The following is an 18,389-nucleotide window of genomic DNA, read 5'->3' on the forward strand; positions in this document are numbered from 1 at the left end:
GTTAGAATTACAAAAAGCTACAATGGCAGTTAGGCTAAAGAACGTCCGTGGAGAAGTCACAAACGTATACGCATTAAAATACGCAATATTTACTTTTGGAGCGATTCAAATTATGTAATACTTGAATACGATCCGACCATCGTAGGTATAAGCACTTTGTCGCTAACCGAGTGTCGCAAATATTGGAGACAAGTAAGTAGTTGGATACGTTGTAAAAGAAAATTCTGAGGATGAACCAACCAGAGTAATGTTTCCAACACCTGAATATTAAATGGGCAATTGGACCGTAATTCCTCTATGACGTTGAAGAAAATTGGCCAAAACAAAACTTGGGGGAAAAAAACCAAGGAAAGTTTTGAAGAATTACGTGCGAAATGTGTCTGCGTGTACTTAAAGAACAGATTTTAATTTTATTCTGAATTTGAAAGATTTTTCAATAATCGCCTATACAAAAAAAATTATGGCCTATGTTTTGAGATATATTGAAAATTTGCGAAGAAAATCTAAAAGAGGACAGAAATTGCCGGAGAACTGAGTTCTGATGAAGAAAACATTGACGAAATGTACGTCATTAAATACCAACAACAACAAAGTTGTCATGATGGCTACTTCCTTAGAAAATATGGGAACTGTGACGAAGGATACTGCTTTGAGGAGTCTGAATCCATGATTGAACAACGGGATTATCAAAGCTGGATGGCGATTAGCAAATTGTACCAATAATGCTCGAAAAATAAGGTTTTATCATTACTTATTATGATAACGATGACAGAGAATTGATGCGGATCGTGTCATCCTCAGAAAGGCGTTTATATCCTTCTTACAGTCTAAGACTTTTCGTGACCTTCTAATTATGTATTGATCATTTTAATCTCTATATATAATATATATATATATAATATATATTATATATATATATATAATATATAAATATATATATATATATATATAATATTATATATAAATATATATATATATATATAAATATATATATATATATATATATATATATATATATATAAATAAATATATATATATATATTATATATATAATATATATATATATGTATGTGTACCGTGACTTTTGGGGACCAAAAAAATTTTCGGAGTTTTGACCGATTAAAAATTATCTCCCGACTTTTTAAGCCTTCTATATAAAAAAAAATTTTTTTGCCCTATTTGGGGCCTATTTATCGCAGATTTACTAACCTACCGGTACTTTTGAGTACATTACTTATGTATCGTTACTTTCGAGGACGCGTCTTGAATATCACGCTGTATATAAGTAAAACAGGATTGCCAACGCTGCTTAATTTATTTTCAATTTCTACGCATCGCCGTTGTTTTAGGACAACCGACTTTGACTACTTTTCGAGGACAACAGCTATTGTAATGAAATTTTGCCTCATAACAAATATAAAAAAGAAATAAGAAAACATATTGAATATTGGAAGTAAATGTGATTTTGAATGATTTATTTTGTGAAGTTGATTTAAATATATATTGTGAATAAATTCACAAATATGAACCTATAGGCTGTATCAAAATATGGTCCCAATTTGGATTCGACACCGACGTCGAGCAATCTAATACAATTCACCGTTCTAAAATGGTAAAACAGAATATTGGTTTATGTGGTAGTTATATCTAAATATAGCCTGATCTTTACCATTTTCAGGACGATATGTGAAGGTGTACTACAGTCCAATGTACCCAACTTCAGAATAATCGGCAACAAAATACAGCTTTATGGGCCCAAAAACTTAAATCGGGTGATCGGTCTCTATGGCCGCTATATTCCAAATATAGACCGATCTAAACCATATAGAGCACTCATGTCGAAAAGCCTGGCATAGCACACTGTAGCGAATTCCAGCGAAATGGGTTAAAAAATACGACTTTTAGGACCCAATACCCCAAATTGGGGATATTGGTTCTATATAGCAAGCATTGTCGAATATAGACTGATCTGAGCCATATAGAAAACGGATGTAGAAGAGACTAACAAAGCTTACTGTGCAAACTTCCAGCGAAATAGGGCAATAAACTCTGCTTTTATCCGAGAGATCAGTATTAATGGCAGCTATATTCAAAATAATGGAGGCCACCGTAGCTCAGGTTAGCATGTCCGCCTTTGACGCTGAACGCATGGGTTCAAATCCCGGCGTCGACATCCAAAAAATTTTCAGCTGTGGTTTTCCCCTCCTAATGCTGGCAACATTTGTGAGGTTCTTTGCCATGAAATACTTCTCCCGAAAGAAGTGTCGCACTGAGGCACGCCGTTCGGACTCGGCTATAAAAAGGAGGTTCCTTATCATTGAGATTAAACTTGAATCGGACTGCACTCATTGATATGTGAGAAGTTTGTCCCTGTTCCTTAATGGAATGTTCATGGGCAAATTTGCAATTTGCATTTGCATCTTAGCCATACTCGGTAGGAATATAGAAAAGGCCAACTCAATTACAATTTTGCCCATGAACATTCCATTAAGGAACAGGGGTGCTGTCCGATTCAAGTTTAAGCTCAATGATAAAGAGCCTCCTTTTTATAGCCGAATGCGACCCGATACAGACAGCTATATCTTAAATATACCGATGTTTACATATTTGGCATGGATCGTTTCAACTAATTTTTTCAATTTTTATAGCCTGCATAAATAAAACAAGTAAAAAGGCATTAAGTTCGGCCGGGCTGAACTTTGGATACCAGCCACCTCGGGTATATATGTAAACCACCTTTCGTCATAATCCGATAAAAGATGCATATTTTGTGCAACCATAGCAGCTATGTACGATTTGGACCAAACCCGGCACGGACATTGATTGGTGTAATAAATAAAAGTCAATGTTCAATTTTGAATAACAAAATATTGATTTTGTTGGCAGCTATAACCAGATATATGCCGATCTGAACCATATAACCCCTGGATGTCGAAAAGCCAAACGTAAATCACTTCGTCAAATTAGAGCGAAATCAGATAGTAAATTGGGCCCAAGACCTTAGATCGAGAGATCGGTCATATGGCAGCTATATCCTAATCTGAACCGATCTGGGCAAAATTGAAATTGAAAAGATATTGAGGGACCCAACACAACTCACTGTCCCAAATTTCAACGAAATCGGACAATAAATGCGCCTTTTATGTGCCCAAAACCTAAAATAGAGAGATCGGTTTTTATGGCAGCTTTATTCAAATCTAGAGCTGTCTAAGCCAAATTGGAAACAGATTTTGAAGTGCTTAACACAATTCATTGTCCCAAATTTCAGCGAAATCAGATTATAAATTCGCCTTTCATGTGCACAAGACCTCAAATCAAGAGATCGGTCTATATAGCAGCTATATACAAATCTGGACTGGTATTGGCCAAATTGAAGAAAGATATTGAGTGACCTAACACAACTCACTGCCCTAAATTTCAGCGAAATCGAACAATAAATGCGACTTTTATGAATATAAGACGTTAAATCGAGAGATTAGTCTATAAAGCAGCTATATCCAAATCTGAACCAATCTGGTCCAAATTTAAAAAAGATGTCGAAGAGCTTAATACAACTTGCTGTCCCAAATTTCAGCGAAATCGGACAATAAACGAGCCTTTTATGGGCCCAAGACCTTAAGTCGAGAAATCGGTCTATATGGCAGCTATATCGAAATCTAAACCGATCTTGTCCAAATTAAACAAGGATGTCTAGTGACCGAACACAACTCTGTCTCAAATTTCTGCAAAATCGGGTAATAAATGCGGCTTTTATGGGCCTAAGACCTTAAATCGGCAGATCGTTTTATATGGGGTCTACACCAAGATATAGTCCGATATAGCCCACTTCACTTGCCTATGGATAAAAAAAGAATATGTGCAAAGTTACAGCTAAATATCTTTATTTTTAAAGACTGTAGCCTGATTTCAACAGACAGATGGACGGACATGGCTGGGTCGTCTTATACTTTTACGACGATCAAGAATATATATATTTTATAGGGTCGGATATTGATATTTGGTGATGGGTATAAAAAGATTGTCTGCGAAGTTTCAGCTCAATATCGTTAAGCTGTGCCGTGATTTCAACAGACAGAAGAATGGAAAATTATGGCTATATCGTCATAAAGTTTAACGCGGAATAATAATATTACACTTTGTAGTGAAAGAAATAGATATGTGATGCGAACGAAATGACATAATTGAGCATACAAACGAATAAAGTATAGCTGAGCCAAATTTTGGATATATCATGTTTGTTATCCTATACAATACGAGCAACTATTTTACATATAAGGAAATATTTAAACAATTTTGGATTGTACTTGAAATGCGCATCGAATGATCCACTACATTTTATTTCAAACTTCAGAGATACCAATAATATATATACTTGTGTAGACTCGCGGCCTTACATCTGAAGATCAGTCTATTTGGTAGCAGCATATATCCATATATGACCCCATCCAATGTGTAGTCTCATACAAGACTATGTACAAATTTCAGAGTAGTAAGATAAGAGATGTGCCTTTTATGAACTCAAGACCTTAAATGGTAGAAGTGTTTATATTATCCGAACATCTCAATTGTATTTTCGGTAATGCCCAATAAAGCTCACTGAATCCTTCTAAGATACCTTGATAATAAAAAAATCGATTAAGAAAAACATGATACATTTGCATAACACTTTATTAAATTATCACACTTTGTTTAATTTTGACACTTAATTAAAATTAACATTATAATATCAAAATACATATTTTTAAGGCGTTACGCTGCATGAATAATGTGGTATTTCATAATTAAACAAAATATTGTGCTGAGGCTTTGCCTTTTCTGACCACCTTTTGTTACGATCGATGCAGATCGCCCTTATGCAATACACTTTCCTTCATTGCATAGCAAATTTGATGTGGCATTTAGAGAGATGTTCACCTCTCACTTAATATAAGCTGCAATGCTATTTTAATTTTCCTTGGGCTAGCGCACGAGTTTTCTTATGTTTATTACATTACAAATTGCCATTGATTTGTTTTTTTCTTTGTCTAGTTACTCACTCCACCACAGTTGAGTACTTGGTACTTTGATTAATTTGCTTTAAACTTAATGGGTCGTTCATACTTTATAATAATGTATGTTGTTTTTATTCGATCTTCACATGTTATAAATAATCGGTATGAAATATAGTATAAAATTGTTTTATATATATTTCTTCCAATGCAAATAATCTGAAAACAAGATTGGCGAATGACAGAATTTCGTCGAAATTTTTTTTGTTGAATCATTTAGTGCTTTGTAACCGGCCATGAGTAATAGTAGCTTTGTTTTATTTAGCCATTAAGCGGATTTTCCCCGCTTAGTTTGTATGGCGAAAAATGCTATCCCCGATTAGCTAAGTGGCCAATCTTATCGCCGCTTATCAAAACTTATGGTGTCATCATTCAATCTGAATGACAAAACTAAAAGAGGCAGAACGCAACATATTTATTCAATGATTAAACATTCTGGATTTCAAAAATTGCTTAAACCCCGTTTACATTCGCCACTAAATCCGGATTTAATGGCTCGATCACCTGTTTTCCCTTTAGAAAATCAGCTGACGTGAGCCTTAAATCCGGATTTAGCGGCCAATGTAAACGGGGCTTTAGAACTTTAATGAAATCGCAATTATAAACCCCGAGAAACATTTATATAAAATTAAAATGACTTAGCCACATTTGTATGTGGAGGTTGGTGGCGATTCTCGTCAAGCTCCTTTAGGTAAGCAAGCTCGTTCCGTTCCCAAGGACCGATCGCCGCCAGAACATGATGGCCATTGGTTATTTAAAGGCACCAATAACTCGTCTTGTCATATCTAGCATCATTGCAGGCAAATGCAACTCTGCACACAAATCCCCCAGAAAAAAAAAAAAAAACGGTAAAGTTATAATTTTTTTGCCACATGTAGATATTGTTTTTAGTCGTCAAAGATAACAAGTTTTGCGTGTTGATTTTTTGGCATTTGTTTACAGTGTTGCATTTTTGCAACGCGACACTCAAAAATGTTGGATATTTATTCCAAAATCCATTTGTCATATTACACTTTTCGTACATATCACACCTGAATTCACTAAAAGAAGGTTAGGCCACTTTCGAAAACATAAAGTGGATAGGCCCTATGAAGATCATTAAGGAAGGTGCAGGATAAAAATGAGACAAATAGGAGAAAATCTAAACAAAGAATGAATGTACAAAGAGAAAAAGTTGACATCCTCAATGCCGAGTATTGTCAAAACTCACAAATTGTATGTCGGCTGATTGCTTATGATATGTACAACCAAGACATATTTATTTACAGGTAGTGGCAGTTGCCCAACAACAAAATTTTGAGTACACTATCTGTCAAAATCAGTGATTAGTGCAACCCTGATTTTGAGCATGTTACTAGTTCGCTCCATTTTTCATTGTTTGTTTGTGCTATAGTTCTTAACTATAATACACACACACACACTCGTTGATAGATTGTGTACTTCGCGAGAAAAAATTGTACTCAGCTGTTTACGGTACGCTACCTGGTGATTATATCATGTGTACAACATTCAGAGTAGCTATTTTTGAAATAACCTATGACATGTCTGCTCGTCTAAAGGCATCTTAAGTAATTATGTTAAACAAAAAATTTTGTTTTTTCACAATGAATCCGAAAGCTGAATAAAATACTCTGCTTTAGCATTAGTTGCCAATCTGGATTGATGTCATTTTCATACATATTTCATTGCAATGCACCATATAGTACATACTTAAATAATACACAGCCATTATGTAAAACGACCCATAATATTTGAAACCAAATGATTCAAAGTACCAAGTACCGAAACTCATATACCGGATTAAAAGGTACCCAAATTTTAAACCGCACTAAAAATACCGGAAACAAGTGAAGTTTGTTGAAGCAATGATTTCAATGCATTCCCGAATGCAACAATGGCAAAGATCAAAATTTTGCTTTAAAAATGCAACCCTGTCAATTTCAACAAATTATGAAGGGAAGTTCACAACTAATGCCCATATTCACAAAACTTAAAATAGTGTTAAACTCTGCTTATTTGACAGATTTCCTTTTAGAACTGTCAAATAAACCCATTATAAAGCTGTTTTAAGTTTTGTGAATACGAGTGTAAAAGTTTTTTTGTTTAGAGTAGGTATTTTAAAAACTTTTAACTAAAGCCTCCATTGACGAGCCGACAAGTCATATGTAATTTCAAAAATAGCCACGCTGAAAATTGTACACATCGTGTGATACGTAAGAAAAATTTTATATGACAAATGGATTTTGGAATAAATATGCAACTTTTTCGATTAAATCGAGCTTCTATTTCATCGAACATACATGTAGACACATGTCTATAAAAAAAAAGTGCAATACATACGACAATACATGGCGATTAGAGAGCGCTCTATTCGTATTTGACTTACATAAGACAAGTCTTATTATTACAGAAAGTGACATGTCGTATGACTTGTCGGCTCGTCTAATTGGGGCTTTAACTTGCTTGAGTTTAAACTTTCCAATTGTTTCGATTTACTGTCATGCAGTATCTGCATTAACTCGCTTTGCTTTGGAAAACATCTGAACCCTTCACACTTGTTGTTTTTAAACCCATCACCATAGGACAGGGGCAGGATTCACCATGAGAAGGTTAGGTCATTTTCGAAAACATAAAGTGGATAGGCCCCATTAACATCATTAAGGATGTCATATGTGCCGAATGAAAATGACAAAAATAGGAGAAAATCTAAACAAAGAATTAATTTACAAAGAGAACAAGTTGACATCCTCAATGCCAGGGTTCACTGAATAAGGTTAAGCTAAAGGCTCATTTAGACGGCATGTATTTGTCTTACATGTCAAATTTAGCACATGCAGAGTTGTACATGCCGTGTGATACAAACAAAACTAATATACGAGAATCACTTTTCAAAATAGCCCATGTAATTTCTTTCGATTAGAGCGCCCCCTATTCCTTCTGACAAAAACATAAAGAAATCAGCGGTTTTTGATATCAGTCGAATGAAAGTAACTCAAAATTAAATTGTTTTCGCAATTTTATAAATTAACCAGCTTTTCCACAACTTTAACAATTTTTACGCATAAAAAAATCAGCTTTTGATCAAATTTTTAGGTTATGTCATACGGACATAAAATGCAGGTGTGATAGCAAAAATTATGAATCATATGTAAATTCACAAATTTTGACAGACATTTTCAATTACATGTGAGTACAAAAAGTGACAGGTCATAAGACATTTACATTCCGTGTAAAAGCGGCTTAAGCTATCAACCGACATAAATTTTTTTTTTGAATTTTTGACAATACTTGGCATCGTATCGACCCAGATACGCAAAGTATTTAACTTAGAAACAAAACAAGACGATATTTTAGCTCAAGATATATGTGTAATCTAATTTTGTATATATATAAAAGCACGTTTACATAGGACACTAAATCCGGATTTAATGGCTCGATCACCTGTTTTCCCTTAAATCCGGATTTAGTGGCCAATGTAAACGTACTTTTAAAAGCATTTTTGTATTTAATGGTAACGCTATTTGATTTGTTTTTGAACAAACAAAATGTGTCAAATAAATGTGTCTAATATCAATGCAAAATCAAGAATTTTCGAATTTGACATATTTTGGGCATAAATAAGAAAACAAGATGGATCAAATATTTGATAAATTTGAACGTACCTTAACGCTATTTGATTCGTTTTTGAACAAACAAAATGTGTTAAATAAATGTGTCTAAAAGCACGTTTACATTGGCCACTAAATCCGGATTTAGTGGCTCGATCACCTGTTTTCCCTTAATAAAATCAGCTGATGAGAGCCTTAAATCCGGATTTAGTGACCATGGTAAACGTACTTTAATATAAATGCAAAAGCAAGAATTATCGAATTTGACATATTTTGGGCATAAATAACAAAACAAGATGCAAGATGGATCAAATATTTGATCAATCTGAACGTACCTTTAGGCACACTGTGAAAATATTGGCCAGATGAGGCGCCAGATAGTCAGCCTCCTTCTGTATTAACACCGCAAATATTCCATCAGGTCCGGGTGATTTAAATGGTTTAAAGCTCCTCAGGGATTTCTTTACCATAAATTTTGTGATGATGATCCTTCGATCACTCTCAGTATACTGTGGAAAATGGGTTTTCACCAAAAGCCTCAAAATATACTCCGTTGTCTCTGCTCTCACTTCCATGTCGTCTACCAACGTTTCAGTATAGACATAGGTTTTTGAAATAATCTTTTTCATTTTGAAGGCATCATTAACGTTATCGATCTGTTCGCAGAAAAGCTTCTAGAAGGCACGCTTTGCCTTGACACGCGGACAATTTGTATCTCCAGCTGAAAAGAACTACTTCTGTCTACACGGATTTACGCCTAGACCACAGTCACGGGGTAAAGTTAAAATTTTTTAAAATTTGGCGCTTGAAAATGGTCATCATTTATTGCTGGCACACGTGAAGTAGTGTTTGTAGTCGTAAATGTTAAAAATTGTTCAACTTTTGTGAGTAGATTTTTTGAAATTTTTTTGCAGCGTTGCATTTTTGCAACGCGACACTCAAAATAATACTCATTGCGCTCATTCTGTTTCGGTCTTCATTCTGTTTTGCCATTGAGTTTGTCCAAAAACTGTTAAAGCTCCCATTAGCGATATAATTTTGGCAAAAAATTGGGGTACATTGTTATGAGACCAAATCGACGTATAAATCGATTATTCCACTATTTAATCAGTGATGAACCTCGATTTTTTTACACAAAGTCAACTAATCGATTAGGCGAAAGTCGATATCGAAATAAACATTTAGAATCATCCAAGGCGTATTTATCAGATGGTCTCATCAACCCAGCTGATAAAATTTTATGTCAATTAGTTTTTGAATTCGCCTTACAAAAATGTAAACTTCAAAATAAACATTTTATAAATTGATGTTTGTGTTCACTGCTGTTATGGTTATTAATCTTATGTTATACAATGACACCTGTAGAACAAGCTCAATGGCTATCTGCTTTACTCTGGGAACTTAGGTCCATTGTGTCCGAAGAAAGATTAGGCAATGAGAAAGAACACAAAACAATGAGAAAACGCATTAAGTTCGGACGGGCCGAACTTTGGATACCCACCACCTTGAGTATATAACTAAATCACCTTTCGTAATAGTCCGGTGAAAAATTCATAATTCATGCACTCATCGCAGCTATTTCGAAATATGGTCCGATTTGGACCAAATTTGACACGGACATTTTTAGAACAAAATGGGTCTTTTTGGAAGCAAAATCCAAATATGGACCGATAAAAGGATGTCAAAAGGCTAAAATTAAATTTAAATTAATTAAATTAAACTAAATTTCAGCGAAATCGAACAATAAATGCGCCTTTTATGGGGCCAAGGCCTCAAACTGAGAGATCGATCTATTTGTGTTCCCGCGGCGATTGGTCCTTTGGACCGGAACGAGCTTGCTCATCTTGAAAGAGCTTGACGAGGATCGCCACCCATCTCCACATGCAAATGTGGCTACTACAACAACAACATCGATCATTTGGCAGCTATATCCAAATCCAGACCGATCTATGCCAACTTGCACAATGATGTCATGATACCTAACACAACTTGTTGTTTCAAATTTCAGCGAAATCGGACTATGAATGCGCCTATTATGGGTCCAGGATCTTAAATCGAGAGATCGGTCTATAAGGCAGCTATATCCAAATCTAGACCGATCTGAGCCAAATTAAAAACAGATACTAAATGGCCTAAGACTACTCACTGTCCAGATTTTCAGTAAAATCGAACAATAAATGCGCTTTTTATGGGCCCAAGACCTTAAATCGGAAGATCGGTCTATATGGCAGCTATATCCAAATCTGGACCGATCTAAGCCAAATTAAACAAGGATATCAACTGACTTAACACAACTCACTGTTTCAAATTTCAGCGAAATCGGACAATAATTGCGCCTTTTATGGGCCCAAGACCTTAAATCAGCAGTAAATCGGGAGATCGGTCTAGATGACAGCTATACCCAAATCCTGACCGATCTGAGCCAAACTAAAACAGAATATCCAAAGGCTAAACGTTACTGTTTCAAATTTCAGTGAAATCAGACAATAAATGCGCCTGTTATGGGCTTTAGACCCAAAATCGGCAGATCGGTCTATATGGCAGCTATATGTAAATATAGACCGATATGCACCATATTCAAACCGGATGCCAAAGTTCTTAGTACAACTCATTGCTTCAAATTTCAGCGAAATCGGACAAAAATTGCGGCTTTTATGGGCTGAAGACCATAAAGAAGACCCTAGGCAAATATAGGCAGAACGAGGTACTGTAACGTAGTTACAAGAAAAAATATTCAAAAGTTGCTAAACTTGAGAAATTACAACCATAAAGTTGCAGAATTGCATACGGTTTCGCAAATTCTTGTGGAAAATGCTGTGAAATGGATCCTCAAATTAGAAACTTGCGTCAAGAAACCGAAAATTATGAGGCGGAATGTTGAACTTTTAGAACAAAAAACTGTTTACATCGTCTAAACAAAAAAAAAAAACTTTGGTAAATGTAAAAGTTGTTACTTAAATTCTTCGAAAAACTCTAATTTCTTAAAAGTTTATGAATAAAAATGACGCCTATGTTGTCAAAATAGATTACTCAACAAAGGTTGATATATTGGATATATCAAATATGATATTTTCAACTCGCCACAAAAAGAATGGCGCAATATTTTTTGGTTGATAAATAAAAATTATTTTGAATAGCCTAAGTAGGGGATAATATCATGTAATGAGACCGGCTCAAGCCTCTGCAAACCCCAAGTACACCGTTTAAACTATCAAACATCTCGGTAGAATTATCGTGGTTAGGGGAATGTTTCTATACAATAAAGTGGACCTCTTGTATTGTATATAGGATATCGTTATATCTACAAATTATTTTGAAAATTTACAGAATTGTGTCCTTGGATTATCTGAAGACTGTAGGCAAGTCGGATAAATTTTCCAACCGGATAAGAGCCTTAAGCACACTTCTTAATATAGACAACCTAGGTATAGAAGTAATAAAATGTCTGTTCTGTGGTGGCCCCCAAAGTCTCCGAATCTAAATTCGATTGAAAATGTTTGGTATATCATTAAAACTCATATAAGGGGAATACTTCATTTCAATTCCCATGAATTTTGGTTAACCATTTTAGCTCCGTAGTTAATTATTGGAGGCCACCGTAGCGCAGAGGTAAGCATGTCCGCCTATGACGCTGAACGCCCGGGTTCGAATCCTGGCGTGACCATCATAAAATTTTCAGCGGTGGTTATCCCCTCCTAATGCTGGCGACATTTGTGAGGTACTTAGCCATGAAAAAATTCTCATCAAAAGAGGTGTCGCACTGCGGCACGCCGTTCGGACTCGGCTATAAAAAGGAGGTCCCTTATCATTGAGCTTAAACTTGAATCAGACTGCACTCATTGATATGTGAGAAGTTTGCCCCTGTTCCTCAATGGAGTGTTCATGGGCAAAATTTGCATTTGCAATTAATTATATCAGTTTCGGTTCGCCTGAACTGAACCGACTCTATGCCCAGGATGGTCCAAGCCTTTATTAAGCACAAGAGATTGTTAAGTTACAACAACGCTGTTAGAACACAATTTGGCTGCACTTGTAACTCAAAACTTGCCTTCCTTTTTTCTAGTTTTGTGATTTTTGTTTTAAAACCCGAAGTGTTCCTATTATTTTGCACAACTAAAAATTGGACTGCTTGTAGCAATAGAGCTTTCTTGTTAAATATCAGTACATGTTTGACATTTTCGTAACAAAAATCGTTTTTGCAATGGCGGTGCATTAAAAAAATTCTATAAAGAATCGATTTAGCTGTCGTTTTACTCGCTTTGGAATCCTTTATTTGTCCGTCTATCTGTTGTCCCTATTTTTTTGCACATAACTGTATATAAGGTCACTCAAAATCCTAGCCTAATTTGACCCAGATCGGTGCAGATTTCGGTATAGCCCCCTATAGACGAAAAGAAACTGATGGGATTTCGGATATTGAGAAAAGACAATGAAACTTCTTTGTCAAATTAGAAATATTTAAAAAGGGGGTTGAAATCGAGAAGTTCCCAAAAGAAACTGTGAAAATACAAGCAAAAATTGCAGTGAAAAATGAAAAGACTACTAAAAAGTGATTTGCAATTGAAAAAATTGAAATCGCTTCGACATTTGGGTATGTTTTAGTAGGAATTTTTTTCTAAAGGTGCGTATTAACTTCAGTTTTCACAGTGAAACTCCATATAAAAAAAAAATAGTGAAAAAAATCTGTGAAAACATTTTCATTTGTGGTACTAAGTTCTTTATTGAGTGAAAAACTAGCTTTCTCTAAAAGCGTGGACGAAGCGCTTTTCAACTTGGGACAACATGATAACAAAAGAGTTTTAGTCGCTTTTTCGATCATTGTCGTTTCAATAAACAGTTGTTGTTGGCAAATATAGCTCTTACATTTTTATTTTTTATAATATAACTACACAAATAATACAGTTTAGCAAAGTAAATTTTGGTGGTGGATCATATGTTTGACGGTGTTTTCATATGAGATCAAAAATGAGAGTAGACTTCATTGAGGTTCAACAAATAGTGAAACAACGTTTTGTGAAAAATTTCCCTGGTGTACGAAGTTAATACCCACCTTAAAACCAAAATTTTTTCCACAACACAATTTAGTTAAGTAAGGGATTCTTAAATAATATCCATGACAAAGCAATTTTAAGTATACATATTAAAATATTTAAGCCCCACACCACAACCGTGGAACAGAGTATTATAACTTAGTGCTTTTATTTGCAAAGCTAAAAAAATACCATTAAGCATACCGATTGGCTTGAACTACTTCCTGATTCGATTTAACTATGTGCGTTTGTCTGTTTGTCCATGTTTTCTTGTAATCAAGGTACAGGTCGCATTCATTCTTCTGCAAATATTACTGAAACAATACGCGAACTGACCTATAGTGACCTACCAATATTGAAAAGTACGCGAACACACTTATAGTGTTCTATTTGTCTATCCTTTCAAGAATGTATTTTTTGACATTTTAAACACAAATAGAAATGTTAATATGTTCAATTAGCTGTGTCTTTATAACCATAATCGTTTCCTCTAAAATCGACCACTAAGTAAATGAGTAGAACATTGTCGTCCATGTCGCAATTAATATTTATGAATACATATTTATATATATGTACTCCGTTACAATCGGGGACATTTTTCCTTGCAATGTATCGGGTATTATGAGGACACTTGAGTACAAAGCCACATGAAATGTTTGTAGTTCAACGGCGTTGTACCCGTGATAATTAGTGCTTTTATTTGCAAAGCTAAAAAAATTCCATTAAGCATACCGATTGGCTTGAACTACTTCCTGATTCGATTTAACTATGTGCGTTTGTCTGTTCGTCCATGTTTTCTTGTAATCAAGGTACAGGTCGCATTCATTCTTCTGTAAATATTACTGAAACAATACGCGAACTGACCTATAGTGACCTACCAATATTGAAAAGTACGCGAACACACTTATAGTGTTCTATTTGTCTATCCTTTCAAGAATGTATTTTTTGACATTTTAAACACAAATAGAAATGTTAATATGTTTAATTAGCTGTGTCTTTATAACCATAATCGTTTCCTCTAAAATCGACCACTAAGTAAATGAGTAGAACATTGTCGTCCATGTCGCAATTAATATTTATGAATACATATTTATATATATGTACTCCGTTACAATCGGGGACATTTTTCCTTGCAATGTATCGGGTATTATGAGGACACTTGAGTACAAAGCCACATGAAATGTTTGTAGTTCAACGGCGTTGTACCCGTGATAATTAGTAACGAGGATGGCAACCCTGGGTTGAGAAAAATAATTTTAAAATGGAAAAAAAGGATGGAAATAGCGTATACATATGAAAAAAAATAATAATTTTATAATTAATAATAATAGAGCTTTCAAACGAACCAATAAACTAATTTTTTTTTAAAATGTCCTCGAAAGTCCAGTGTCCCCGAAAGTCACGGTACATGACAAAACTTTTGAGGACTGTCCCCAAAAAGCCAAAATGTTCTCAAAAGTACCGGTAGATAGGAAAAGTGTCCCCAAAAGTCTCAGTACACATACATATATATATATATATAAATATATATATATATATATATATATATATATATATATATATATATATATATATATATATATATATATATATGTATATATATATATATATATATATATATATATATATATGAATAGATGACACGATCCGCATCAATTGGCTGCCGGTCCATAGCGGAATAAGAGGTAATCAAAGAGGAAATGATTTGGCAATCAGGCCAAGAGGATTGCCGCCAATAAACTTGGTTAACCTGAATTCTTTCGGGTCGACGCAGTCCGAGATAAGTCCGTTGTCGCTTGTATATGTTACAAGCGACAACGGAATGAATTTTGAGGGAATCGACAAGGAATTGAAAAGAAATACTACGTTTATTGATTTTGACTCTGTAACGAGTAAACTAGCTCTACTAGGAATTAAATGGATATTTAAAAAAGCCCATACAATCAGTAAAGAAGTGTTTAGCTGTAATTGAGAAGGAAAAGGCGCCGTAAGTGGAAACGTTCAGATGTTCTCTACTAAAAGCCAAAAAAATTGTGAATTCATGCCCATTGACACATTTACCAATCTCTTTGAAAGAAACCGAACCAATTACACCTATCATATCATACTTGGATGTACGAATTCAACTCAAACTCCATCACCATATCACGCTAAGAATCTTTGTCCGCGTAAGCAGTGAAAAATACAAAAAAACTAAAGGACTGCTGGTGGCGACGTTGGATCCAGGTATATTTGCCTTACTTGACCAGAAGATTTAAATGGTTATTGCCATCTAATCCGATATCAATTGGAACGGTTGTCTATTTAATTGACCCTTTCATTGCAAGAAACGAATAGCACGATTTGTCAAACTTTTTCATTGGAATGATGGAATCGCAAGAACGGCAGAAATCCAGACATCAACTGTGTTGCTCAAGAGACTATTGGCGATATTAGATACAAATTAGTTAAGAATATTTGTAAATCTTATACAAAATATAGTTATATATGGGGGCCAGGATGTTAATTTAAAAAAATAATTAACGTTTTAACATAGCAGGCTTTGAAACTAAATATGTATATCTCTTTAACATAGTAGGCTTTCAAACTGAATATATGTAGAAATGATTTTTAGTTTTGTCGTAGTTGATTTGAAATTCGAATTGAACGGAGTAAATTGTTTCGTAAGTTTTTAGGTATCTTTTTCATATATGTATACCAACTTATTGTAATTCATGTCGGGTATTGTGTCCCCACTTAAGTGCGGTGTCTGCTAGACGCGAAAGCCGGGCAATGAGATAGGAAATGCTCCAACGTCTCATCATCCTCCGCACAAGCCCTACGCATGCTCTAATTGCCGCACCGATTTTGTGTAAGTGAGCTCTTAGATCTTAGTGTTCCGTTATGATTCCGAAAGCTTAACTGACCTCCTTCTTGCTACCTTTCAGGAATTGCCTCGTCTTATCAAGATCTTGATCTGCTCATAGGATTTTTCGTCGTGCTTTCGTCTACCACTCCCTTATCTCGGACTGCGTCGACCCGAAAGAATTCAGGTTAACCAAGTTTATTGGCGGCAATCCTCTTGGCCTGATTGCCAAATCATTTCCTCTTTGATTACCTCTTATTCCGCTATGGACCGGCAGCCAATTGATGCGGATCGTGTCATCTATTCATATATATATATATATATATATATATATATATATATATATATATATATATATATATATATATATATATATATATATATATATATATATATATATATATATATATATATATATATATATATGAAATTATAGATTAAAATGATCAATACATAATTAGAAGGTCACGAAAAGTCTTAGAGTGTAAGAAGGATATAAACGCCTTTCTGAGGATGACACGATCCGCATCAATTCTCTGTCATCGTTATCATAATAAGTAATGATAAAACCTTATTTTTCGAGCATTATTGGTACAATTTGCTAATCGCCATCCAGCTTTGATAATCCCGTTGTTCAATCATGGATTCAGAGTCCTCAAAGCAGTATCCTTCGTCACAGTTCCCATATTTTCTAAGGAAGTAGCCATCATGAAAACTTTGTTGTTGTTGGTATTTAATGACGTACATTTCGTCAATGTTTTCTTCATCAGAACTCAGTTCTCCGGCAATTTTCTGTCCTCTTTTAGATTTTCTTCGCAAATTTTCAATATATCTCAAAACATAGGCCATAATTTTTTTTGTATAGGCGATAATTGAAAAATCTTTCAAATTCAGAATAAATTAAAATCTGTTCTTTAAGTACAACGCAGACACATTTCGCACGTAATTCCTCAGAACTTTCCTTGGTTTTTTTCCCCAAGTTTTGTTTTGGCCAATTTTCTTCAACGTCATAGAGGAATTACGGTCCAATTGCCCATTTAATATTCAGGTTGTTGGAAACATTACTCTGGTTGGTTCATCCTCAGAATTTTCTTTACAACGTATCCAACTACTTACTTGTCTCCAATATTTGCGACACTCGGTTAGCGACAAAGTGCTTATACCTACGATGGTCGGATCGTATTCAAAGTATTACATAATTTGAATCGCTCCAAAAGTAAATATTGCGTATTTTAATGCGTATACGTTTGTGACTTCTCCACGACGTTCTTTAGCCTAACTCCCATTGTAGCTTTTTGTAATTCTAACTCAGGTATATTTTGGTAAAAGCAGGAGCACATGACGTTTTACCCATGATAAATATGACTCGAACTCCGTGCTTAGTTTCTAATCTCCAATTTACCTAATTTCATAGCAAACGTGAGTGAATGAAATTTAGCTGTTGGTCTGCTAAATTTCATTCACTCACGTTTGCTATGAAATTAGGTAAATGGGAGATTAGAAACAAAGCACGGAGTTCGAGATTCGAAGAATCTTGTTTTCCTTTCAATCAACGTGAACTTTATCCTAGACCTCTGCGTCATCAAATGTCCCCATAACTTAAAACGAGTTTGGTATGATATACCTAACCTCGAAACCACCGTTTTTATTATTTTTTATTGAGCATTATGATTCTTGACGAACTGTGCTATAGTCGGTGTAGCCCCAATTAATTCTCTGCATGACGTATACTTCCCTTGGTTTCGAAGCATCGCCCGAACGCCATAAAAATTTTTGTCAGTGCTCATCATCTTTCACTATTTTAATCTGGTGAAACATTTTCAGCGAACAAGCCTAATACCAGGTTTATTTGTATTAA

The 18,389-nt window shown here is 34.8% G+C and overlaps 1 protein-coding gene across 7 annotated transcripts in view; it reads right to left on the reverse strand.

The window, feature by feature from the left end:
* Positions 1–18,389, reverse strand: part of LOC106090318 (cyclin-dependent kinase 5 activator 1) — a 428,985-nt gene that overhangs the window by 135,956 nt on the left and 274,640 nt on the right. The window lies entirely within an intron of this gene.

This window comes from Stomoxys calcitrans, chromosome 3 (assembly GCF_963082655.1).
Source record: "Stomoxys calcitrans chromosome 3, idStoCalc2.1, whole genome shotgun sequence".
Lineage (NCBI taxonomy): Eukaryota > Metazoa > Arthropoda > Insecta > Diptera > Muscidae > Stomoxys > Stomoxys calcitrans.